At 36.2% G+C, this 22590-nt stretch overlaps 1 protein-coding gene and 1 long non-coding RNA gene across 8 annotated transcripts in view; both read right to left on the bottom strand.

Annotated features, from left to right (window-relative positions):
• Nucleotides 1–22590, bottom strand: part of DCLK2 (doublecortin like kinase 2) — an 82824-nt gene that overhangs the window by 44406 nt on the left and 15828 nt on the right. The gene's annotated exons all lie outside the window — the stretch shown is intronic.
• LOC113951601 lies at nt 3711–5990 on the bottom strand. The gene is made up of 3 exons (XR_003529212.1): nt 5945–5990; nt 3934–4025; nt 3711–3819 (listed from the first exon to the last, which is right to left on the bottom strand). It is a non-coding gene; the product is annotated as an uncharacterized LOC113951601 (long non-coding RNA).

Raw genomic sequence — 22590 nt, 5'->3', positions numbered from 1 at the left:
CAGGGTATCACTGCTGCTTGATGGGCTCCAAAAATATCAGAGGACAACATAATTCATGCAGCAGCATCAGGAGAATTAAACTGTAATTCGCTTCAATGGCTACAAACCCAAACAAGTATGCAAGTGGCACAATGATCCAATGACGCAAAACTTGAATTGCTTCTTATAAAAAAAGCAGTCTTTTCTCATAAACCTTTTCTCCATACTCCCCAACTGAGGACATCTTGAAACACTGGATGAAGTTTATTGAAAAACAAAGACCTTTCTAAGAGAGGTACATATACTATGTTACATTATGTTACAGAAGTGTCATGACTAACAACAGTTTGCAAGACAATTTATGTTAAAGCACTGCAAAATCACACAGCTATAAGCACAAAAAAATGTGGTTTACATGCAGAAAAAAAAAAGTGAAAATGGAGTGTTGAAAAGGAAGGGAGAGAAACATATCTATCTGAAAAATCAAATTTCTGATCCACTACTGTCCACTAGTGCTGTGCTTTCATGTCTCATACACCCATCATATTTACCTTTTAAAATAGGTTTATATTACTGACAAATATTTATAACCAAAGAAGTTTGCTCTTTCCAAAGAAATACTTCCTCAGTCAGATCAAGCCACTGGACCAGAATATTCCAGTTGTGATCCATACGGAAATCCCGTTCTCATTACCACCACACATGCCTTGAAATGTAATTTACATCAATCCCTACTCCCACCTCTGAACCTAACAAACAGAAGATACTTTCCCTTGGGAAGAAACCTGAATAATGATCAATCTTTTATAGATAGAATTCAACACATATTCAATGATTGTCCTTTACGGTGAAGTTACAATGAAAAAAAAATTGAAATAATAAGTGAACATTTATCATGAATGTATTTGTCCTCCAATCTCCAGAAGAAAAATACTAAAAAAAAATTAGGAGACTGGTGCCACAGAGGTTTTATAAAAATTTGAAAAATTAATGGAAATTCAAATGTTCTGAAATCTTTAATGCTAAACAGAGTTTTGTAATTGTATATCAACAGCCTCCAGCCAGGAGCTTGCTGGATAAACTGTATTTATTCCAGCTCTACAAATACACTTCATTTTAAATGTAGCAGGAAGAGCTGTAAAGACAAATAGTTTGGCTTAATTTAGTATGTCTGATTCCATTTAAGTAAGCAGCTACAGGACTGTACAGTTTAAGTCTGGAGAGCCACACCCTCTGTCTGGGGAAAGCTTCTCTGGATGACAAATTCTCTACAGCAGCTGAAAATGGAACTAAAACATTAAAACTGGAAAAAATAGGTGAGATTATTTGTATTTGTTTTAACAATAGAAGAAATATTTGTATCTACTGACTTCCAAGAAACAGGATATGGTGTAAATATTTTAAAAAGGAAGCACATAACATAGGAGGCAAAAGGAAAACTGGCATGCACAGTAACAGCTGGATTTGTGAATATATTTTCAGGTCAGCAGTTAAAGGCTGAAATTCTTAAAGAAACACTGTGGGTTTTTTCCCCATGAATTGCTGAAAAAAAAAAAGCCAATAATGTGTTAAACGTCAGCGTGGCAAATCTAGATACAACCTCCCTGTACTGCCTTCAGTGTGAGGAGTCTCCACATTTCTGCTGGGAAATGCTGTTCCTCTTTGACTGGGACAGATTACAACTGTGCTGTCCTGATGGTTCTGCCCTTTTCCCCCGGTATCAACTTTTTGTTTCTGAGTAAGCAAAAGTCAAATACTTGTCTATTTTGCCAGTCAGGTCATATTTGCAATCATCATTTTTGTTTCCCTTTCTGAAATACACTTTGCACTGTCACTTCCTCTTCACTGCCATTCAGCCTCATTAAAATTCTTGCACTGTTTCTGAAGTTGCCAGCCTCCCATTTCAAGGGTTTCTGTGTGTCCTAGAGTGCAAAATGCAAGAAAAGCACTCCTGCAGAAACAGGTCAATTGTCTGTTTCCTATTTCAGTTCCATTACCAAGAGGAGGCTTAACTTGGAAAAGGAAGTTTCCTCTGGGCAGCCTCAGGAACTCAAAAAGGAAGGTGAAAAGGGCATTCCCACCCTTTCCAACTATGCACCATGATTTTAACACAGGGTTTTTTTACTTTGGAACCTCCCCTTGGTCTCTGCACTTTCTCAGAATACCGTGACCAGGGGAAAGAGGGTGTGTTTAACCAATATTCTTAAATACTTACTAAGCCATCAACGCCCTTCATGATTGAAACAAGAGGCACTAGAAGTTCACTACTAGATTATGGTAGCTATTTGCCTGGTAATACTGAGTCATGTTTCCTGATATGTCTTCAGTAAATAGCTGGAGAATAGCCAGATGGGTAGCTAGATACACTCAGGAAGTAGAAATACAGAGAAAACTCAAACCAATGAGCCCCTATTATGCCATTTAAAAAATACTGTAACTGCCAGAATTACTTTTTCAATTAACAACCTAGTCACTTGGTAGAAATGACAACAGTGTCAAAGGTAACTATACTAAGCAATTTGGAAGCAGGCAAAAAAGAAACTGTTCCAAGGGCCAGAAGCCCACACTGTACACAGGAACAACAACAAAACCCACTTCTATATCAGACACATACTAAACCTGGAAAATCAGGTCAAATGGTAAGATTCCTGTTGGTATAATGAAGAAGCACTTGACATTTGCAAAAGCTTCTGTTCCTCCCCAGCTTATGCCCTCTGTGACAGCTCTACTACAGAATCTCTCTGGGAATTCCCAAAGTAAATAAAATTACACAACACCAAAAGAAGGGTAAGCAAGTTGCTAACTTTTGACATAAGGCACGAAAGATCTCAAATGCTACTAAAACTGGGCACATCTGCCCAAAATAGCTACACGGTAGACTGGGAGTTCCTAAAGTTTGAGGACATAAAACCATGAGCTTGATAAACTCTAGAAAACTTTCCTACTGGCTGTAGCTATGAGGATTATGTGATGCATCATAATAACTTCCCCAACAGTCAACGTCCATGAGGTAATTAGCAGACAAGGAGAAAAAAATCCACTCCTTTGTTCTCTGAAAATAATTGGAATTAGGTCAAATACCTCTTAATTTCTGAGGCTCAAATGAACAATTATTTTGTCTGCAACTGAAACATGAAAAACAGAAACAGAGATTACATCATGCAGAAAGAATGCTAAAGTATCAGCTATGTTACAAAATTCAAAAATTCATTACCTGATCTTCTGGTTTGTTACTGTGCATCCTGACCAGCAAAATTACTTCAGATTTTTAAGACTATGATTTTTCTTTCTATTAACTTCCCATATTTCTTGATAAAATAAAGAAACTTTTTAAACATGGGGCTTTAAGGTTTGTTTCTTTGCAATTTACTCAGGGGTTCTAAGACCTTTCTAACAGTATCAGTTAACCTGTTTATTGAAATATGTTGGTGGTCCTTTTTCTCTATAGTCAATTCAAATAGTTCACTTGGGTTTGGTATCACTCTACAAAGTCCCTAACCATGCAGTTGGTTAACTTTAGACTTTAGAGCAATTCCACCACAGTCAATGAAATTATTCACATTTATGAAGCTATACACAACCACAGCTTGTCAAAGGTCTGAGGACCTCCTGAACTCTACTGGACACTGCAATAAACTATAAAATAAATCTGATTTCTAGGTCAGAACTTCCACAAGACACTGTCTAATTTACCATTTGAGGTTTGGCATCTGGAATCTTTCGTCTTGTCCTTCAAGTTTATTAAATTCAGTGAACAGTGAGAGAAAAAAGTAAGTTTTCTGTTTGTAATAATTTGTAAATGTTGATTTTGTCTGCCTTGGAAAAAGGGAGCTCATTAACCTATTTAGGAAAACAGAAAAAAACTGAATCAAAGACCATAATGAGAGCAATTCTTCTAGGCCAGCTTCCTAAATGACTATTTAATCAGTGGCTGTGTCACATTATTACGCTGACCATTAGAAAATGAACCTCATTTCACTGATACTCCATGATGAGGAACAGCAGTGAAAAAAGGAGAAGACAAATCCTTCTGTCTCGCAGGGAATCTGAAGAGTAAGAAAGAAAACAGAAATGTTAAATCTTTGCCTGCTGCCTTGTAAACAGAGAAAGTCTGGCAGTAAGCCCAGGAAACGCCTAATACAGGATGACAGTGCAGAAAGACTGAACAGACAGCCTGGTCAGGGCACCACAACTCATAAAGCCATACAGCTGTTGGGAACAGATGATGAAATAGAGCATATATCACACTTTAGTTTTATCTCAACTTTTGCATATTTTGCAAAAGGCATTTTTGCATATTTTTTTTAACATCTCAAAATTTAATTCAGAGAATGAATACACACAGAAATGGAAGATCACATCTGGGTGCGATTCAAATAGATCATCCTCACTGCAACAGAAATGACAGCAAGGAAAATAAGCTGTAGGAATATGTATAAGTTAAAGTGAGTTGCTACATATATCTATTTCTCAAAGCCTTCCAGTAGTGTAGGACTTTCTGGCAAAGTCCATCCACCAGTTTTTCCAAAGGGTAAAACTAACCTCTCTGCAAAATGGCATTTCAATTATTGCATTGATTATGTGCAGCTATTTAGATACTGGAAAATTACAGTTGGAAAGGACTAAAATGCTGGAAATCTTGAATTATTTTGAATCACACTGTACAATTCATCTTTCTCTGTAATGCAAAACATCCCTGAACAACCCTTCCCTCAGTATTATCCACTACTTCAACTAGAGTCCATAATTTCAGCATATTAAACAGTGAAATTTAATGCCATGCTTCTCAGTTTCATGAGTTACACAAAGAAACAACAATTGGAAACAGAAAATTTCCAAATACAGCTCATGATACCAACATAATCCAGTTTGTCTGAAGAGAAAAACAAACAAAAGTGTTTTCAGTTACCAGACAAAGATATCTTTGCCCATAGGTGCATTAACCACACCAGCTCACAAGTCAGCATAACAGATTCTTCCCTTAAGTGGCATAACTGGGAAGGCTAAATAGAACCAAAAATAGCATCTGACTTCACACAGTTAACCTTCCATCTTACCACTGAGTAGCAGTCTAAAAATAAAAGCTAATTGTATTATGAAAGAATATTAAAAGAAAAAGTGTACATATAAGGACAGATTGTCTAATTCAATAAAATGTTATTGATTTCATGACACCCTGTTCCACAACACAAATGCAGTTAAATTTTAAATTATACCAATTTTTCCATAAAATCACCTCTTTTGCACTATTTTAGAAATCAGTGCCTTTAGCTAATCATCCTACTTGAAAAACATGGCAGTCACATACTATTGAAAACTTGGAAAAAAACAAAATTATATGGGCAAATATTCAGTGTACTTTCATTTTTTTGATTCTTCAGATGAGAAGAGTTGCAGTGCCATGTCGCAATAATTTAATGCAATGTAAAGTTTCCAGTGTTCAGCGGCAGACACTATTTCCTGGAGAGGTTACAAAAGCTGCAGTTCTTCAAATGAGAAATATTTTTCCATAGACAAATAAGAAATTCAAACTCTGTGTTTGTGGCCAGTGCAGAAAGAATAAAAGAAAACTTATAAATCTAGAAAGGTCCTTTGATGACAGGTACAAATAATTTTTCATGAACCCTTAAGCTTTAAATGAAAGTTCTACAGTTTTACACTGGAACAGGTTGCCCATAGAGGTTGCAGATGCCCTATCCCTGGAAGCAATTCAAGGTCAAGTTGGATGGGGTTCTGAGCAACCTGATCTAGTTGAAGGTGTCCCAGCTCATTGCAGAGGGGTTGGACTAGATGACCTTTAAAGGCCCACTCAATTAATAAAACCATTCTATGATTCTGTGGTTTGCCTACAGCTTGAACTGTTCATGCAGTAGCTGCTCAAGTCAGGTTTATGTTCAAATTCTATTAAAAAAATCAAATTAAGTAATTCTAAGACACAAAATATCAGTTGAAGTGCATGACTCACTGCAGTGTAACATTGTTATGCAGAGCTATAAAAATCTGAGTTCCTGTGTCAGGGTTTCAATCTTGTAGTCAAAGCTGTTTCTCATTGCACTGCAATAAGAGGAGAAAAAATTTAGTCACTCTATAAATTCAGGTCTTTCTCTCAATTCTGCTCCCTTCATATATACCACTTTACATACCAAGAAGTCTTGATAAAATCCACTGAGTTCATAACAGATTGGAAGGATATTTTTCACATATATTATAATTTTTGGTCATCTAACATTTTTTTTAACCTTTAAGATGCTTCATTTAATCAGCGTTCTACTTGTCTCAGTACAACAACAACTACACTTTCAACTAACCTGCAGTTCTATTTTTATAAAATTAGCTTATAGGTTTTGCAATGCTAATTGCTTGCCATACAGTCAAACACCACGCACAGTTTGTAAAGGCATTTGAATCTTGAAGTATCCTCCTCACTTAACTGCAAACTCAAAATGAAGAAACAAAATTAAACTTACGCATGGCCTCTGTGAATGACTTCCAACAACATTTCACAGATGCAGTAACAGAAATTTTGTGTAAAACTACTACTACCACTATATATATATATATATATATATATATATATATATAATCTTCTATGCCTACCCTGTTTTGCCTGTCATTAACTACTGAGGTCTGTAATACTTGCATGCAGAAACTGGAACAGCTATGCTGGGCTAGGGGCATCAAGTAAAAAAAATGAGAATATAACTGATTAATAGAAAGATCAGAAGCTCAGAAATGTGAGAAAAATTACAGTAATACAGGAAACAAACTACTTTGGATCTGGCTTTCAGAGATCCAATTCAAACCATTAGCTGCCAACTTCAACCAATATTATCTCCAATCTGTTGCTGCTGCTTCTGAATTGCTTCCCTAAGCAGATAAACAGATGTAAAACACATTTTAAGATGCAGAAACATCTTTGTTTTCAAGTTCAGACAACAAATGTATTAGGAAGGCAGTGGAAAAGTCACATGTTTAGGCAATGACAAAAGAACAGATGCATTGATACTGTTATATCAGAAGTCCTGCCAGACAAACTAGGTGTCTCCATCAGTTTCTCCTTAAAAACAAACCCCAACAAAATCCCACACATTTCTTCCTTCATATCTGAAAATGTCAGTTCTTCCTTAGAAAAAACATCCACAAGCTTCAGAAGAAAAGCAAAATAGATGCCCCTCACTCCAGCAACACAGAATTGAAATCTCTAGAACACATAACAGTACAGAAAAGAGATCCGAACCCCATTTATCAGTCAGTTGACTTTTGTGGTATCTTAAGGCTTGTTTTATAATCACAGTGTTATATGATTTTACTGCAATACTGCTATTAGCAGATTGGAACTTGACTTTGGTGAGTTAGGCAGAGTTTTTAGGTGACTCAGCACTTTTTTTTTCTGGGTTAAAAGCTGACTCAGTCTGTTGGATTATTTTAGGTAAAATGTGAATAAATTGGAAGGTGAAAAAGATGCTTATGGGGTCATAATTCAGCAATAGACTACTAAATATTAAAAACCTCTGAAGCAGTCTGGATGACTGTTTCTACAGAGCCAGAACATCAGAGACACTGCTGAACATTGGAAGCATCTTGTAGCATTATCTTGTTTTAGGGACCTCTGTATCAATCATAGGATAGGTGCTTTTGAAATGCATGAGAAAGACCATCCCATTTTGAATTAATTCATTCAGAATTCATTAATGCTATCTGAAAATAAATTTTCAGAGAGTAGGAATGAGACATCACAGATTGTTACTGAAGATCCATTTCCCCCACACTTTTTTTTTAAGAAACTTTAAAAAACACATTCCAGGCTTCCTCCCTAAGTAAGACACTGAACTATGAAGAGTAAAATGGAGCAAGCACAATCACAAAATTATGACACCAGTAACAGTGAAACTCAACACTGAAGGCTCTGCTGCCCTCAGAAAACAATGCTGGCACCCTGAAAGAATTTTTCACTTTCTTTCTCTTATATTTGGAAATACTCGAATCACTACTTTCTTCCAAACTCATACCACTTACTCAAGAACAAATAAACTCCACATTTATTCCTCTAATACAAACCTCTTCTGACTTTAGAATTACATAAAGCCAATCTACATGACAGAAGGTCCAATGCAAAATTTAGATCTCCATAGTATAGAGATTCTGGTTGACCTAATCTTTTCAGTGGTTTGGCTTAAGCCATTTTTTCCAAAATTCTAATCAACATAACTGCTGCTAAACTGACAGTCTCCCCAAAGGTTGTGTTTTCCAGTATTAAAGTCAGAGTTCACTAAATACATTCTTTTATTCGAGGGCTGCTTTTTCGAGGAACTCTTTTCCCTCTCTATAGAAAGCACTTAGAAGCATTACTACATTACTGAAAGCCATTTAAATACAATAAGAAATATGAACTGGGATAAATTTGTTAACTTCAACTTGTTGTTCAGTTCAGAGGGTTTTTTTTTGGTTTCTTTTTAATTACCAGTTCATCAAGCATTTCATCATACTTTGTCTGCATGATGCTTAACACCTCATACATCAGACCTCATTTTCACTGCATTGATTATTTTTTTTCACATACAGAAAACAAATAAATGCAGCAGCAGGATCTCTTCACATTCCTAGTCATGTTGTTCACAAAGCATATTGTGTGAAAACTAAGACCAGGCTATGGAATTGGAAGCAAAAATTATACATGTGATTAATGAGAAAAAAAAAGGATGGTATCTCCATACCAGCAAGAGCAGTTATGAAATAGTTTTGTGCCTGCTAGTGCCACTGCTTCACCATTCCGGGGTTTTTTTTTCCATTTAAGTTTTCTTTACCATCTTTATATAATACCTGTTTTCAATTTAGATGAAAGAGAATTTTTCAAAAACATTACTTAAACCGCAAATACAGATAAAAATGTAAACTATGTTACAGTTTACAACAAAACTAGGAGCAGATGAGGGTTGTAATACAACACAACTAGTGACATGGAGATTACCTCCAAGGGTACAGAGTATTCTTCCCTGTGTTCCCAACCCTAAACTGCTCTGGGGTGGTTAAGAATAGCAAATGCAGCCCCGACAGCTGAACTGCCATGTTATTTCGCACAGAATTAGAAGCTACTGTAGCTGCAACATCTCTCTGGCATCTCTTACGATGTTCCCATCACAGCTCCCAACAAGTGGAATTAATCAAGATCCAGCTCAGTCTGGCTCAATCCAAGCTGCAGCACTGATGCCTCTGCTCTATGCTCCATATTGCAGCTTCAATAGAATGATATCAAGATGTTCAGTCTGGCTCAAAATGTACCTATTGTTGCAGCTGATGGAAATACCTATGCAAATAATTTGTGAATCCCTGGATTACAGCTTTTTCCATTATCATTATGAGAACTAATTTACAAACCAGAAAAAAATTGCAAATTCCCTTCTTGTTTTCCTAAAAAGCAGAGCAATATCCTCACCAAGACTAAGCACATGTAAGATCATAGAATCATAGAATGATTGTGCATGAACATTAAAAAGAGCCAAAAAGGGTACTTAAATAGGTTTTTACTTTATTTTGTAGTAAGATAAAAATAATGCTGAGATTGAAGATGATAGTATCTACAACTGCATACAAATTCTAAATTTGGCTCTAGTAATACGGACTCCATCTCATACACACAAATCCAAGGTAACTTTAATCTTGCCACATTCAATACTAACGATAGCAACGCTCCAGCATAAAGCTTTGCAAAAGGCAGTCTGGCATGCTGGGTAGCAAAAACCAGCCACTGAGACCTGGGCTGCTGCCAGTGCACTGCTGGTTGCATCAGAGCCAACTGAGAACCTGCAATTGCACCTATTCACTGTCAAGTGATCCTTCTAGAACTGAAATGCGTTATAAACCCACCCCTGCTCCATGCAGAAGGGAGGTCTGTAGCACAGACAGCTCCTCAGCCTGCACCTGGGTTTACAACTGCACAGAAATGCAGTGGAACAGAATAAAGGGAGTATGAGTGGTCTCTTAATATCATAAGCATAAAACTATATGCAACTAGCAGCAGTACCAGCTACTATTGAGTAGCACACCAGCAGCAGGCACTGAATCTGCTCAGAATTACACAGGCTTTGAAGCAAACACTGCAGCAGGTTGTACTTGTCACACGCTTCTGACCACACACACAGCAACATGGCACCAACCTCATTCTTCCAGTTTTCTGCAGTCAGGTCAAGATTTTATTGGCTTCATCTCCATAAATATACAATGCCTGGAGAAGCATCATAATTTAAGAAGCATATATTGTGATTTGTCTCTTTTTTTCCCCCTTGCTAACTTCCATTACATTTATGGTTTAATATACAGTTAGTTGTGTGATCCTACACAAGTTGATTAAAAAAAAAACTTTTTCATTTTACTAATATTTTGTAGGTACCTTGTTTCAGAAAAACTTGAATTCTTGTAATTCCCTTTCTCCTTAGACCACAGGAATCATACTCTCCAAGAGCAAAAAATGCTTCCTCAGGTATGACTTCTGACATTGTCTTCAAAGGCCAGGATATCACCAGTCTTGAGATAATATAGACCATAAAAGGGTAAAGCAAGCAGTTAAACAACGTGCCAGAACATCATAATTGAATCTCATGTACTAGTTATACTAATAGATCACCTTTACACTGTATGCTTTTACAGTTTCTCCCATTGATACAATTTCTGTCCATACTGAAATCCTGGTTAGAATTTCAACCACTCCTACACTTGTTTACAGCAGTATTAGCCTTAATCCTTTTAGTCACTATTACTAAAAGCAGGAGTATAGTTGTGGTGACTGCTCCTTCATTATGAGGTTATTGGTGTCCTTATTTCTACTCTCAAGGTCTAAGGCTTTTGCAGATATTCCCTAGTGCTTAAAGAGCTTCCTAAGCAGCTTCTGGGAACATATGTTGTTTTTACTAACTCTGGGTAGAGTTTCACTATGTGTGCCAAGCAGACCTCCACAGGGCCCTGTCAGTGATCAACTGATTCAGTGTTGAAAAGCAGAACCCAAGCCCAGCTACTTCTGCCAGATTCACTGCAAGAGTCTTGATTCTTGTCTGCATTCAGCATATCCAACCACAATCACTTGATTTTACTTACCCTGACATATTCTCTACTCATACATTAAAAGAGGGTTCTGTACAGTGCGTTGAAATGTGTTGGCAGGTACCTGTCTGGATTGCAAAGTCTCCCCCAAATAAGAAGCTCTCTTAGTAGCTGCCTTAAAGAAAATGCCTAGAGAAATTATTTCTATTGCTACAAATTATCCATTCGACATTAACAATAGTCTTTTTCAATTCAGTTGCAAGAGGAAAGTCTGAAGCACAATAGGCAACATGGCTCATTTATTCCCAAAATAAGGGCATAATGTCAAAAGGTTTTCTAGAAAGCATATACAGGATTAGCTGAATATTTCCTCCCCCTTTTTCTGAGTCTCCACAGAAATATTTCTAGAGGAGATGCAGACCCCCAAGAAGGAAATTTTAAATTATCAGCTAGTACTCTTCTAGTCCTAATTAGCTTTTAGAAACCATCTGTTTTCTATGAACACCATTTTGAAACTGCTGCTTAAAACACCATATGGAAAAGTTAACTGCAACTGCAGGAATCCATGGCTCTTACTGCATCTAAGTATTCCATAGATGTTTCCCCGACAGGTTTTTCTCTTCTGTGGAAAGAAGGTTGTAGGAGTATTTTTTGTTAAAAACCCCTTTGTTTACTAGCCAGAAAAACATCTTCTGAAATTTTTACACAAGTATTTACATTCAATAAATGGCAGTCACATAATGGTGTCTTTAAAGGAGGGAGAACTATCAATAAATACAAAAGAACTCAACCATCCTTCAAGAACTGAATACAGCTTTCTGCAGAGCTGCATTGAAGTCTAGAACTCATTTTTATGATAGCTTTATTGCAGCTAAGATCCAGATCAAACAAAACATGACATCTCAGAGCTTTAAGTGAGCGAGAGATTCTCTGGACTTGTGCTGAGTTTCCTCAACTCAATATCTACCAGTAAGGACATTCCTAAGAGTCTATCTGGAGAATGCTCTAAAAGATACAGTATGAAATGCCAGCAGGGCAAAAATCAAGTTCATTCAAAGTTCTTAGTCCTCCTGGGAAGATTCTTTTCTCTGATTCAGTTAACTCATTTGTAGTACTTAGGATAACTCTAAAACCAGTAGGCTTAAAAATGAAAACCACTTAAAAACCAACTCACAACAGAAGTGCAATTTCCCCCTACACACAGTTACTCTTAATATGCTTCATGTTTCATTAAGTACTGTCAACATGAATTTAAGTCTACACCCAGACGCCAGGAACATTCAAATATTGCCCGGTGCATCAGCAAGTTACTACTGCCAGAAGTACGTGCAGAGGAGATAAAAGCAGTAAGACTCAACAAGAATAGAAACCCAACAAAATTTAAGACTATAACAGCTATGAAAATAACACTATCTAAGACATGCACGTTTCATCTCCTTCCAAGATCACAGTAAAGATGGGAAGAGCAAAAGTTTAAAAATATTTTTATAACGAGAAGATATTTTATGCTTTTTAGCAAGTAGAGAAGTTAAAAAAGTAAACCATATTAACTCTAACATGCCTCAGGCTATATGCAAATGTATCTACCCTCAGTCTCTAAACTCTGCCATCCTCTTGGCCATGCACTTTAGTTATTCCAGTGATTTGCCAACTCAGAGACTTCACGGTAAATACTGACTTGTTCTGTCAAAATTCACAATTTCATAGATATTTTTAAAATAAAATCTTTTAAAAATAAGACTTTTGCTTCAGTCTACTCCAGTTAAGTAGACTAAAGGCCATATTTATTGTGTGTCACTGTAAACTCCTTATATCCAAGGCAAATGAATTCAGAAATCCTCTGTGGGGATTTATTGTCTGCCAGCATGAAGTGGCAGATGCTGTATCAGCTTTTTCTTAAACTGTCTGGTAACATTCTTTTAAAGAAACACTGCAAAAGTGCATTTCATTTACTTCATAATGGTCCCTGCAAACTCCACCATTCCTGGCAAGCACAGTTGCTCATCCCTTAGTACCATCAAGCTTGTGTCAAACTCAGTCAAAGGAAAGTAAAACTTTAACCCACTGAATTGCATTCAGTTAAAAAGCAGTCTTCATTTGACAGAATTATCTGTGCAGGGACATTACATTTATCTAATTTGAATGGTTTGAAGCTTCAATATTTCATCAACTAAAACCCAAGAAATATTTTTCATCAAGTTGCAAGATTAATTATTCTTCCAATATAGTGTTCTAAATAGCTTTTACTACATCCACAGCCAAAAAATCATAGTGGTTTTCCATCAAAAGACAATTACTCTATACTTCACTGCAACAACAACAAAAAGGTACATCTTGGTACCACCAGCTTACAACGTCCAATTTTTACTACAAATCATTCCACACTGGATGAAAGACTTCAAGAGAGGGAGGAGAAAAGGCAAGTGAAAATTCTCAGACAAGTCATTTTGCTGTTATTTATAAAAACCCCATACTATCACTCTGAATGAAGTCACAGTGTATAATTTAGAGTGTATAATTTAGAGAATATGCAGTAATGGTTACACTGATGAGATTTTAAAACTTGTTAAATGTTACACCTGTCTCTCCGTGTATTATCACCAGGAATGAAACAAAAAAGCATTTACACCAAATATACAAAAAAAAATAAAAATAAAAAAGCTGTGGAAACTCCATTTTTTTAAGTTGGAAAGAGGGCAAAGAGACTGAGTGTGGAAGCAAGTAACTTAATCCCTTAAACTCCTGTGTACAACTAACACCTTGCCCAAAGATGCCTTGATTTACATACCTTCCCTAGTACACACCAGCATCACTGACAAGAGGGGAAAAAAGGGGGATGTGGGATATAAAAAATCATGTCATATTTAGAATGAAATCACTTCAGGGATTTCCAAGGCTATCTTAATATTATATTAATAATAATAATGCTACAACAGTTGAAGTAAAACAAGAAAAACTAATGTAAACTGAATCCCACCAGAGAGGTGATGGAGATGGGTCACCATGAATTACAAGAAGACAGATAGCAAATTTCTGTTCAAGAGGTGATGGACAATAAATAATTTGCACCCAGCAATTTTATTATCACTGTTTTACAAATTAATAGCCTGCCAAGTGCTACAAACTACAAGCATATCTATGCACTAATAAAGACATGCTGGTATTTTTGAAAATCAATTTCTCAGAACTTTCACTTTGACCTGAGTATTTAATTTTTAAAACAGTTGAAATGTGCTCAGAGGTTCGCAAATTTGAAGCATAACCTAATACATCAAATTCTAAGAACTGTCAGTCAGATTTAACCACAGGCTCTAGTCTAGCAGAATACTAGAAATGAACAATTTCTTTCAACTACACTTTCTATTAAAAAAATTATTTTCTGCTCTATTGAGGATATAAATTCTGATATCAATTTCATCTGTTTATTTAACAAAATACACAAACTCAAGTGCATATATAGATATTGTGAAGAATTCTACTAAGCAACTTTCTCACTGAAACCTGGTAATACGAATAAGAGTTTCCTTGTTAATATGCCATTTCACAGAAAACCTGACCTTTCTATTATAGTAAATGACAATTTAAAAGAGTATTTCTATAAATAAGACAGAATTATAAGTTGTTCCCTGCCAAATGAGGACAGTTTACAGATAAGGTCTTCACACAAACATTCAGGTGTCATACACAGAATATGCAGCCCTTAGCCAAAAATAAAAATTTCTGAGTATGCTAGTCAGAGTAAAAATGACTCATGGTATGAAGGAACATGAATCATCTAAAAAATTTTGAGACTAATTATATATGGATATATAAAACACTGGGAAAAAATGAGTTCAAAAAGAGTCTCTAACTTCATGACTCATCCCTAACAAAGTCAATTTACAAAAGAGATATTAATATTTATTCCTCATGTCACACCTGACAAGGCTCTTTTAGTTCAGTCCCAAGTCAGTTTTGAACCTCACATAACCCTTCTTTCCATCATAAAAATGAGAAAGTGCTATAATTCTTTTCAGTCTTCTAACAAGGATTCACAGTTGGGTCTGCATGTGAATATTAGAACCTAGTTTTCCCCTCTATCCTTCCCCAACATTTACAGTAACTAAGACTTGTGGCTCAGAGCAATGATAATTTTCACAATACATCCTGTCCTGTTGCCAGGATCTGTATCAATTCCCATTGGCTCTGAAGAGAAGGAAGAAACACTGAGATTACAATTGTGAAAAAATTCTGGGAAAAGGAAAAGTTTCCATTTAAAAGATAGCTCTACTTCTACCTATCAACCAAACAAACCAGATGACAGGCATATTTTGCCTCTAATGCAGATGTGATTCCAAGAGAATTTCACCAGATGAGGGGGAAAAAAAAAAACCACCAAACCACAAACCATATGAAAAGATTTGGAAGTCATTTCAGATATATGTTGCAAGCTTGGGAAGAGTGAAACACTGGGGACTCATATTTTGAAGAAATACCCAAAGACCTATTCTCGCAGTTTTTCCATTGTCCAGAAAAACATGACTCAATGTGCATTGAGCATTTGTGCCCAAACATTTGAGAATAGCCAGAGCAGGTATGCATCTCATTTTCCTTAGTTTAACAGTTGACTTTTTAAATTATAATTTATCTTTTGTAACCAGAAGAGTATGTACAAACTATTTTCTACACAACAGCAATGTTTTCCACAGGGTAATACCACGGACTATTCCATTTCCTCTCTCTTTCTTTTGATAAAGGAACAATGCCCTCCACTCCCAGCCTTGTTGACAGGGCTAATGCAATGAAAGCCACTTTTATGACTTAGTTAAGAATCCTTATTTAAGCAATATGGATAAACTGAACTTTTCAATTTCAGACAAGCATTCAGACACTATCAAACTTGCATCTGCCTTGCAACAGACGAAGAAAGAAGGTCTAGGATGTGATACTGGGATGCTCCTCACAGTGTAAGCGTGAAGTAGAAATCTTGGAGGCCTAGCTATTAATAGGCTTGGAGTCCCTCAGCATTCTGGAGGCCTGCTGGGTTCTGAGTTGATAAAAATCCCTGCTGTTTTTTACCACTAATATGCAAGCAGCAGAGTAGTTCTGCAATACTTACACAAGGATTAAGGAGAAGCAAAGCAGAAGAAGAAATGCAGCTGGATGGCACTGGACTCTGGTTGTTCTCTCTCCAATCAGAGGTACCTCAGTAAAAGTACAAATAGCTGGGAATCCATCCTTTATTCCTGTAATGTGTACGGGGAGTAAAAAGAACGCAAAACCCCTAACAGTTCAGACATCCGACACAATTTCAGAAGGGTTTTTCGTTTCCCCTGACATGGAGATACGACTGAATATTGAGTTGATAAAGTACATCACTGTTCTACTTGTTCTCACTAGAAAACTGCATCCATTAAATTAGTTCATCAAAGACTGAAGGGTTTCAATGTTGTGATCTGGCCTTATAGACTATGTGGCTAACCATATTTTAATACCTTTAACACTAGATGTGCTTTTTTCTTAAACAGTAATCAGACTGAGTTTCCAGACATACCTTTCCCCCATACTTAATAACTTACACTAGTGTTTATCTCCAAAAACTCCACATGAATCTTATTTCTTACGAAGGACTGTGACAGAGACTTCTTGAAAGCCTCAGATAAGGCAGGGAAAGGTGCTAATCTCCTAATCATTTTAGAGGTACATAGTCTGTCAGTGCTTCTGATAATTTTGTGCTCATGTCTTTTGATTTGTATTGAAACAAACAAAATATCTGGTGAGTCTTTTCTATTTCCATTAAAATACGTGTAGTGCCATTCATACTTTGTTACCTAGGCCTTAAATGAAGACAAAAACCTTCCTAAAAAAACAATATAAAAATGTTCATCCATCTGATCTGTGCATCTCTTCATGCAGATTTTGGAAAAAAAATTATACACAATATTATGACCAGTAAATACTCCTAATATTAGCATTTATTTTATATCTCCCATATATTAAGACACCTATATATGGAAGATGGAGTTACTGCAACATAAATAAAGTTCCAAAATAGACACTCAAAGAATAAAAACTTTCAAATCACTCTGATTATTGTCAAACTATGTGAGCAAGCCATGATAGTTACTTTGGAAATTGCAGACAAATATCTATCCATAAGAAGTAGTATCAAACATCTTCATCCTCCTACTTACTATAATACTGTTCTAAAATTTGAATATTCAGTGACATGTAAATGGGAAGGAAAAGAAGTTGTTGAGATGTAAGTATCATAAATACATTTTTTTAGAAGTCAAATATTTGAGAAATAGAAGATAGGAAAAAATAATGTGCAAAAGGTGAAGTGTGCTGTAAGAAATCAAAACATATTCATGTGTCAAAACCAAGAAAATCTGTATAATAATTATTTGTTCTAAGAGTACCCAAAGCCCTCTCAGACCCTAAAAACTTCTCAAAAAACTTCTCCTTTGCATCTTGGACTGCACCTTCTCTCATGGACTTCTCGATAATGTGTGACAGAAGACAGCTATGAGGTCCTCACACATCCGATTACGTACGTCAGCCCAAGAGCAAGAGCAAATCCCTGTCAGGAAAAGGAAGATTAGTGCTTAAGCTAGAAGTGTGCTCTTAAGAAGGTGACAGACTTCAAGGACTGAGGTAACTCCTTGTCTACACCAACAGCCACTCTGATACTAAAACTGCAGGAAATAGTATTGTTGTGTACGAAAACCAAGGAGGACAAAATACAGAGCTTTGTGAATGAGATTTCATCATTGGTTCATCATCCTCTTAGACTTCATGAGTTTACAGTATCAATTTTACTGTATTTACACTTTAAGTAAAAATATAAAGTAATATAGTCTAAAATTTACAAGTATATATTAAAATAAGCAATAGAAATATGCTCTAATACGTAATCTTTTTCCACACTAATCTGTTGTAACAGATCTTCCATGGGTATCTGCAGAAGACAGATTTCCCTGCTTAACACGCCAGGCTCCAGGGAAATGGAGAGAATACTTTTCCCTTTGAGGCATAAATATCAGCCACAATGAGAACTGACCAGAATTCTTGGCTACCAGAAAACCTCACCGTGCCATGTTTCCTCTTATGCTCATATAAAGCCAATTGTGGCATATGAATTTTGTTTGCAGAGACTTCTTTTCGAGTCAGATGTCAAGTATACCAGTGTGTTCTCTTTGCAAATTGAGGCAGAACACTTTCCAATTTCCAAGACATTTCCAAATGTCTGCCTGTACAACCACATGAGCATATTCTAAGTGTCTGTATAATTGGGTCCCTGGCAAAATACAGGGAGAATAAGGCATGCTTATCTCCCGTGCTTGAATCTCTCTCATTCAGTTTTATTCGTGTTAAATCAACCAGGTCCTTGATTTCTCTAAAAGATAAACTGCAAGTTTCCACATGCAAGAAAATGGCACCTTCAGAAAGCACTTACGAAGAGGATTCTGGCTGTTTGGTACTTTTCATGGTATAATCATCTTTATTTTTCTTAGCTAACTGGCCTTTTTTCCAATATTTTTATCCATAATTCCTTAAGTACTAACTGAGTTGAAAGCTGGAGATAAGATTGGCAAAGCCAAGAAATGCCAAAACTACTAGCCCAAGAGTCCAACTTCCCATCTAGTTTATGAGTTATGTTCTTTTCTTTTTGCTTTCTTCTGAAATATTTTTGTTTCTCTAAAAAGCCTTTCATGATTACAGAGATATGGTGTGTGTCATGTATCAATAAACAAAACACCAAATAAATATGAACAAAATAAATATTTTGGGCACAGATCGCATATTTCCATAACAGAAAAAATGACTGTTGGCTCTGTGAACAAGAGAAGTGCCATAAGAACACTGACTTTTACTGCCTACACTGAGTTATCACTCCTTCCTATGTAAAGTTTACAAACTGCAAGCCATAAACAGGATCACTGTCCCATTTAAGTGCTGGGCAGCTCTTCCCTTTTAAAAGTTGGCTTGTGTTGCTCTTACTATTATTTTTAGAGTCTTCAGGGCTACTGTGTTTAAAGGTTCATTGCCCATTAATCAGTTAGCAACATTTTAAACATTAAAGATGAATAGTCTCTTTCCTCTCTCTGACAAACTGTTTCATGTTTCCTGCCATTCATTTATTATGGAAGAGAACATCATTTTTCTTAGTAACTGGTACAAATATAAAAGTTCACATTTTAAGATTTCAGTATTTTTGCCTCAGTAGACTTAAGAGACGCTGACAATCTGATTACAGCCAAGCAAGAAGAAGCTATAGATCCATCAACCTGACAACCTGGAATACTAATCTTAAAACTAGAAAGTCTGCTTAAAGACTCCATTATGAACAGGAATGGAGAAAATTCAACCTTGATAACTTTTCATATGTGATTGGTAAATAGTTTTAAGCTGTAACAGGCTTCTTAAAGGAAATTTGCATGTTGTAATGTTATAATATAACAACTGTTTACTGAAGTAACATAGGGTAATTTAATTACAGGAAAAAAATTTCCAAGATCTCAAAGTAATGAGGAACCTGTGACACAAATCCTAATCTGGCATATGACAGCTGCAGAACGAATTCAAAAGATTTTTACCAGACTAATTATCTGTTAATGGCCAGGCTCAGCGGGACGTAACAAATTCCCAAGGTTTAGTTTCCAAGTCATGTGATTCAATCTTTAGCATGGCAGATGGTAGACAATGATGGCATACCGCTCTTTTATTCCAAGAGCTACACACACCATTTCTGTAACCCATCACTAAAATTATTGTAATCATACATCAACAAAGATACAACGCTACCACTGGTGACACCACTATTTTTGCAGTGATTGTTTCCCACACTGTGCAGCATGTCATTTTTATTAAGTGCTGTCAGCTCTTGGTGTGCGCAGACAAAAATTGAAATCCCAGCAGGATTCATCCTCTCTATAGATCCACAAAGACTCCAGCAAGTTGGATGTCACTTTTAACAGGATACACATGCTTGCTGTTAGTTAAAATATTAGCAAATTTTTTCAGTTGCCATGGCCTAATTTAAAAGTGTTGACCTCACACCAGGGTCTGATTTTACATACATTTTTAGAAATACTCTATTATTTTAACATCACACTTCACCAACCTGTTAGTCTGATGACAATGGGTATTACTAATTACGTATCTAAACCATACCTCACTGAAAAAGATTAAATTCACACCTAGTGGACACCAGCCATTAGATTCCCAGCAACATTACACCACATCCCTGAAGCTAGAATTATGCATCCCCGTGGGAAGGAAAGAGATACGTTCTCTACTCTATCTGTACTGTACTCTGGGTTATTGATCTCCAGAAAGTAAGAATAAGACACAGGGGTTCCCCCGCTGTGACAAATTCTAAAGACCTTTGTTCCAGAGAGCCAATTTTTCCCGTGCTAGACTGTGGCTGTTTCACATGGCATGACCTTTATTTTTTGCATATGCAACAAAGCTGAAGAGCTTTCTCAGCATTATTGCTCACTTCCAGTTTAATACACTCTCCTGAGATGACTCACTAGATGTTCAAGGTTCTATTCTTTTTTAATCCTTATTCTGTAGCATCTTAAGCATCATAATTTTGCTGCTTTGAAACGAAACTTATCATTTTGCATTTTCTTTTTTCCTTAACATTGTAATTGGATTGGTAATGGGATCCTCTGACAACTACAATAAAAATTGTAAATACTCTCTAGGTTAAACCATAAACCCCACATTAACTGCCTGGGGCCCTCGCACCACCGTGTGTAATGAAAATGCTTTAGAAAGTATTCCATGACAACATATGTACCCAGAACAAGATTTCTATATTTTCATATTTAGGGTATTTTTCAGATTGCTGCAACTATGACAGGGCAGGGTTAATTTCAGGTTAGTTTCAGATAAACACTTCCTTCCATAAATAACTATAGATGGGAATATCTCTATGTCCACAAACAGAGGCCAAAATTATCTCCACTACTTGAATATGCTATTTCCTTTTTTCTTCTAGCAATAAATAACCATGGCTTCCAGTTCTGAGTGTACCGACTGAAAGTCTGAACAAAAATACCACGTAGCAGTGTCCATGGATGAATTCATTTCCTGCCATACAGACTTCCTCAAGATTGGAGCCACTTTAATTCCTTTGTTTTCAGTAAGACTTGCAAGATTTGTATCCCACACTGACTAAACGGAGCTGTTCTCTGAAATAATTCTATCCTCTAGCACAAGTCCAACTTCCCTTAAATCATGTTTCATATCAAACATGAGAAGAGGGTTGCTAGCACAAGGATAAAACTTACTCTAATTGTAAACCCTGCTGTTTGAATTCTGTGGGATGTGCACACTTTATTATTAACAAGCATTCAGATTTTTGTTACTTTAGCTTAAGAGCTCTTTCAAAGCAGTAGATGACCTTCAGTTACTGAAAACAGTCTAAACCAACCAGTTTTGAGAAACCTTAGAGACTTAGACTCCAGTTATCTTCAGATACAAGGAAATAGCCACCATTGTTTCCTTCCCTTTGTCTGTCTTTTTACAGACAATCTCAATACAACTTCTGGTTTCATTTCCACAATATGTTTTACTATTTGTCACACAGTAATAAGGAAAGACTCCTTGCCCACGAATGTCAACTTTCTGTGGGATCTGCAATGCAGAGATTCGCTCTCTTTCCAGCTGTCACTGACATTCCTCTTCAACAATACATAAGCCTTTCTAAGAGAGATATGCAAGTGCTTAAGGATTTCTTCCCTTCATACTTGCAGATTAATGCAACATTTCAGCTTAAAATGGTATGTTAAATTTCAACAGAACTAGAACTGCAAAAAAGCTGGAGATTTCTATATTCTTGTAAAATTGCCTGTAGCAGAAATTCAAATCTGTGTGATTTCCAACACATTTGTACAGGGCTTGCAGTAGGTTAGAGCCTGAGATGCAAGATAAAAACTGTTTTGGCTTTAGCAGGTTTCAACTACAAAGAATGCCTGTTAACACTGAAGCAAGTTTCTATTACAGTTGTTTCTCAGTCTGCAATGAGATATCAATGATGTAACAGGACAATTAAATGACATAAGATTAAATAAAAATAAAAAAGTACACTTAACTCCTAGAGCCGGGTTTCTTAAGGAAACTCCTCCTTAGGTAGGAGAGAATTGAACTAAAGGGAAATATTTGCTAAAAACAGTTATTTAACTGCAATAAAATTATTTTTAAAAAATCATCTCATACAATATGACTTCACATACAAAACTGCAAAACTGAGAAAAAACAAAATTCACATGTTCTAAAACTTGTCTCAGTACTAAACAGTCAGATCTCACTGAGATTAAGACTACAGCAAAAATACTGCATTAATGGAAATGTGCAGATCTGAATGACTGAAGGCTATGTGCCAAAAGAACTGAATCAAGAATATGGGGAGTATCTGTTATAGTAATAAATGAAATCTCTCCTGCTCATCCCTTGTTTTAGTTTCTCCTCTCTATGATGGGCATGCTAACGGCAAAGCAAATACAAAATTCAGAAGCTATCCTCTCTACTAAGAAGTTTCAAATCTCCCACTGGAAAATAACAAAATTACTGAGAGGAGAGCAT

Source organism: Corapipo altera, unplaced genomic scaffold, assembly GCF_003945725.1.
Source record: "Corapipo altera isolate COAL_440 unplaced genomic scaffold, ASM394572v1 69, whole genome shotgun sequence".
In the NCBI taxonomy this organism is placed as follows: Eukaryota; Metazoa; Chordata; class Aves; order Passeriformes; family Pipridae; genus Corapipo; species Corapipo altera.
The sequence above is the reverse complement of the archived record's forward strand: the minus strand, read 5'-3'. Positions and strand labels throughout refer to the sequence as shown.